This window comes from Watersipora subatra, chromosome 11, assembly GCF_963576615.1.
Source record: "Watersipora subatra chromosome 11, tzWatSuba1.1, whole genome shotgun sequence".
Lineage (NCBI taxonomy): Eukaryota > Metazoa > Bryozoa > Gymnolaemata > Cheilostomatida > Watersiporidae > Watersipora > Watersipora subatra.
The window spans coordinates 15,652,947-15,658,553 of NC_088718.1; the positions used below are offsets into that span (position 1 = coordinate 15,652,947).

The 5,607-nt window shown below is 35.2% G+C and overlaps 1 long non-coding RNA gene across 1 annotated transcript in view; it reads right to left on the minus strand.

Moving 5' to 3' along the window:
- Nucleotides 1-3,844: 3,844 nt before the first annotated feature.
- The window catches only part of LOC137408597 (uncharacterized), a 7,234-nt gene continuing 5,471 nt past the window's right edge, over nucleotides 3,845-5,607 (minus strand). The window contains exon 3 of the long non-coding RNA XR_010980102.1: nucleotides 3,845-4,307. This is a non-coding gene — a long non-coding RNA (uncharacterized lncRNA). The remainder of the gene's footprint in view (nucleotides 4,308-5,607) is intronic.

Below are 5,607 nucleotides of genomic sequence, written 5' to 3' on the forward strand. Positions count from 1 at the left end.
TCTTTCCATATTTTTGTAATTCTGCCAGGCAGAGCGAAACTAAAATATAGTTGAAGTGAATTAACCTTCCAGCCACTCATCTGCAGTTTCATCCTCCATCTTGTAGCTCATTTCCTGTTTACAAGCTAAACTGTACTTTAGGCGACTATCTGGATGATTGTTTGCATCAACTCTAATAAACTGCTGATAACATGTAGAGCATGACTCGGTCGCCATAGCCTTAGAAGTCACCGTAGCCTTAGAAGTCACCGTAGTTTTAGAAGTCACCGTAGCCTTAGAAGTCACCGTAGCCTTAGAAGTCACCGTAGTCTTAGAAGTCACCGTAGCCTTAGAAGTCACCATAGCCTTAGAAGTCACTGTAGTCTTAGAAGTCACCGTAGCCTTAGAAGTCACCATAGCCTTAGAAGTTACTATAGACTTAGAAGTCACCATAGATTTAGAGGTCTACATGTATTACACATACATACCATTATAACACCAAGCGCATTTAATACTTTTATAATAACAAATATAACATAATATGTACTATGTAAAAATACAAAATTATTAAAATTATAAATGCCGAATTCGGCAAATAATGCCAATTTTATTTCTAAGTTCTGTATTAGCGATATCAAAATAACATTGGCAATGATATATAAAGACCTACAAATCCGCGATTGGCTAATCTACCCATTTTGTATATTTTTACAAAGTGACAGTTTTTAACCAAAATGATTCAGTTTCGAATGAAAAATAGTTACATCCACAAAATTACGAAATTTTAAAAATTGAGCTAGGACTAACAGATATAAAAAGAGAATGCTGCTTCAATGATGCGTGCTAGCGTGGTTCAAAATTCTAATCCGATAATTAGATGTGACAGATTTACAAAAAGTGAAAAAGCTTCATTGGATAAAAGTCATCTATTTGGCCATGGCTGCTTTATGGCATGGTTACTGTATGGCATGGTTGCTCTATGGCGTGGTTACTGTATGGCATGGTTACTGTATGGCATGGTTGCTCTATGGCGTGGTTACTGTATGGCATGGTTGCTCTATGGCATGGTTACTGTATGGCATGGTTGCTCTATGGCATGGTTACTGTATGGCATGGTTGCTCTATGGCGTGGTTACTGTATGGCATGGTTACTGTATGGCATGGTTGCTCTATGGCGTGGTTACTGTATGGCATGGTTGCTCTATGGCATGGTTACTGTATGGCATGGTTGCTCTATGGCATGGTTACTGTATGGCATGGTTGCTCTATGGCATGGTTACTGTATGGCATGGTTGCTCTATGGCATGGTTGCTCTATGGCGTGGTTGCTCTATGGCATGGTTGCTCTATGGCATGGTTACTGTATGGCATGGTTGCTCTATGGCATGGTTACTGTATGGCATGGTTACTGTATGGCATGGTTGCTCTATGGCATGGTTACTCTATGGCATGGTTGCTCTATAGCGTGGTTACTGTATGGCATGGTTACTGTATGGCATGGTCGCTCTATGGCATGGTTGCTCTATGGCATGGTTGCTCTATAGCGTGGTTACTGTATGGCATGGTTACTGTATGGCATGGTCGCTCTATGGCATGGTTACTGTATGGCATGGTTACTGTATGGCATGGTTACTGTATGGCATGGTTGCTCTATAGCGTGGTTACTGTATGGCATGGTTACTGTATGGCATGGTCGCTCTATGGCATGGTTACTGTATGGCATGGTTACTGTATGGCTTGGTTACTGTATGGCTTGAGCGAAACTTCACATCGAAAGCTCTGAGTCAAGAATAGGTTAATATAAGAAATTACATTATAACATTGATAACAACTAATTGTGTTGTTTCATTTCTTTAGAAAGGTTGAAATACCATATAAATTTGCAGTAATAAAAATCTGGAGAAAACGAAAACCATAAAGAAATGTACAAACCGTGCATACAAATTGTAATCGACAAATTCCAAATTAAAAGGGTTTATAGAACTTTTGTTGAAAGAAGAAAAGGATCAGGAGAAACCTAGATTGATATTCGAAAACACTAAAGACAAATATAGAGTAAGTGGAGATGAACTGTAGCTCAATATAGAAAAAGTGGAGAAGATAGAAATATAGGATATAGAATAGAATATAGAAATATAGAATAAAATATAGAAAAACTGGAGCTAAATATAGAGAAAGTGGAGATGAACTGTAGCTAAATATAGAGAAAGTGGAGATGAACTGTAGCTAAATATAGAGAAAGTGGAGATGAACTGTAGCTAAATATAGAGAAAGTGGAGATGAACTGTAGCTAAATATAGAGAAAGTGGATATGAACTGTAGCTGTAACAAATGCAAAAAGAGAGCTGGCCAATCATACTAGAATGGGCCAAATTTAAAATACGGTGGTAGTTGCCCCACCAAGAAACTGGTATGATGATGAGGGTAGACAAATCTTAATGGAAAAATCACAAAAAAGTAAGGCCAGTGATGTACATTTAACTGTAAGAACTAAAAATATGCTAAACGTTGTAGGTAGGTTTTATATCCACAATATCGCAAAATATCCATAGAAATATTGCTACAGTTTGTCTCAGCAGTTGACTTATCTAGAATAGACTCAGTCCCCGTATGCATTTTTTGAGCTGAAGCTTCAGGGATCAAGAAAATGACTTGAACATTGTTAACTGTGTTTCAACCTTCTATATAATATATAGAAAGTAGCAAAAAAAATTGTCAATATATTATATTGACAATTTTTTTTGCTACATGTAATTCAGTAATCAACCCAAGCAATGGGAAAAGTAAGTTTATGTATTTTAAACATAATTACGGTAAGTACACATGAGGCAATCAGTCTTCAACAATGGTTCTCTCTACTATGAAAGTGTGACAGTGTGTGTAAAGCTGATATGCATGTCTGATGTGAGCATCAGCTCAGATAACATTAGTCTATTCTTGATCTATCGTTAGTTTAATGTTAGTAGATTTTCAGTATATCTTTAGTATATCGTTAGTCTGTTGTTAGTATATTGTTAGTCTGTTGTTAGTCTATTGTTAGTCTACTGTTAGTCTGTTGCTTATTTATTACTATTATTTCATACAACCGGCATTTAGGTAGATCTTAAACTTCATAAAGTTTTTGAGGATGAGAACTGTGTGTAGTATATCTTCAGAAGTATTTACAAAAATAATGTAGAATGAAATATAATTTTTGGGTTCTGTTTTGATAATTTAAATTGCATGTCCAAAATTAAATGCAGATGAGTTAAGTTGGTATTTTCAAGTGAAAATGAAGAAATCTATTTTAATTAAGTATTTTATTCCGGTTATGTTGATTTATTTAACCCAATTTTCTTAAAACATTAGGTATGTGCAACTTTACTTGACCTGTATTATATTCTACATGGATAATAATAGGATTTTGTACTGAAGATTCGTAGTGCATGCTACTGTTGCCAATAAAACTAACAGCCACAGCCATATGACTGATTTCAAAAATGGCGTTGAAGTTTCCATAAACTGAGTTGAAATATATGATATTATATAATATGTAGTGTACTGCCAATACAATAAAAACATTACTAAAATGTCATATGTGTCAGACTAAAAAAGAGATTACCTTCTCTTGCAAACTTTAAAAGTTGAGGCCATCATAGTTGTACGATTGGAATGAATGTGACAGGTGAGGAGCAAGAAGTGCAAATGCCCGTCAAGGAGTTGTCCAACCTTACTTGACAATCTACTCAGCACAGGAGCAATACCACCATTCTTGAACCCAGATCAGTGAGGTGAGTGACTTGGTACATTTTCAATGGCAAATGTTTTTTTGTAGTTACAGTTATCTTGCACTGCAAGTTTTTAAGTTTGCTATTTATAGACCTGTATAAGCTTTGTTACAGTATTTATTTTGACAATACATAAATACGCATGAATTTATCTATTATGAAAATTATGCTCAAAGAAGTACAAACTCAGCTCTAAATCATTATTTATGAGTTAATTGTCAAACTATAATCTAAAAGGTAAAAATCATAAATAACACAATGTTACAAATGTACTCCTAGAAAGCTAACAAAATCAACCAAGCTGATTCAACGCTGTTAGATAAATTTGTTGGTCAGAAACAGCGACAAAAAATATATCTATAATCATAAAATATCTAATAGATAATATCACAAGTATAAATAGATGCACCAAGTAGTGTTAAAACATTTTAAAGCATTAAAAAATCAAAAATGTGTCGAGTTGTAATCTTGGGAAAGGTAGAGTGAATGGTCAACTTTGGAGTTGTCTGTCATTCTTCTTCAGCCTTGCCCAAGAAATACATCAGGCAGCCAATCAGTGTTCCTGTAAATAGTGATGAACACAATCTAGAACTTTTCATAATGTAAGTTAAGTATTTATTATATATCTACATAAACGTACATATATATAAATTAATATATATATATATATATATATATATATATATATATATATATATATATATATATATATATATATATATATATATATATGAAATTAGAATCATTTTATGTTATATATATATTTCCTATATATATTTCCTATATATGTATATATATATGCATATATATATGTATATATACATATATACAGCACCTGCTAGCACCTGTACCAAATATTCACCTTCTAGATTCACCTTCCACCTTCCAGATGCATATATTTAGTTTTGGAGATATATTGACACATTTGATTACCTCTGCAGCATACTAACTGCCAGGGTATTAGTTAGTGTACAAGTATGTGATAATACCATTATATTTTGAGTTGGAGCGAGAATTGCCTTCCCATTACGTTTACCAACAGTGTCGTCATTCATCATGGGCCATAATGATGCTGATGAGGTTCAAGAGAAAGACAGCAAAAATTGTAAAAGGGTTCCAACTACGCTAAGTTATCAAATTATATAGATTACCTTCATACATAAGGCTTCAAAAAACCTCAAAATATGAGTAAAAATAAAAGGAAGCTTTCTGGCTTAAAGTTCTGAGATTAATTGCTTTTATCCTTCATAAATTACATGCGTAAAGCAAACTATTGTCATGTTGGCGCTTAGTCTTTTAATCATTTGTGATTCTTCACAGATAATTAGGTAGCTACTTGTCGCCAACGAGGATCTTAGGCTACTTGTCGCTAACGAGGATCTTAGGCTACTTGTCGCCAACGAGGATCTTGGGCTACTTGTCGCCAACGAGGATCTTGGCTACTTGTCGCCAACGAGTATCTTGGCTACTTGTCGCCAACGAGGATCTTAGGCTACTTGTCGCTAACGAGAATCTTAGGCTACTTGTCGCTAACGAGGATCTTAGGCTACTTGTCGCTAACGAGGATCTTAGGCTACTTTTCGCCAACGAGGATCTTGGGCTACTTGTCGCCAACGAGGATCTTGGCTACTTGTCGCCAACGAGTATCTTGGCTACTTGTCGCTAACGAGGATCTTAAGCTACTTGTCGCCAACGAGGATCTTGGGCTACTTGTCGCCAACGAGGATCTTGGGCTACTTGTTGCCAACGAGGATCTTAGGCTAACATCTGTATTGAATGAACTTACACAAAATTTCAATAGATTTTATCAGAAAGTATCTTCCTATTATCTGCAATTGGTTTTGATGTTTGAAGTGACCAGA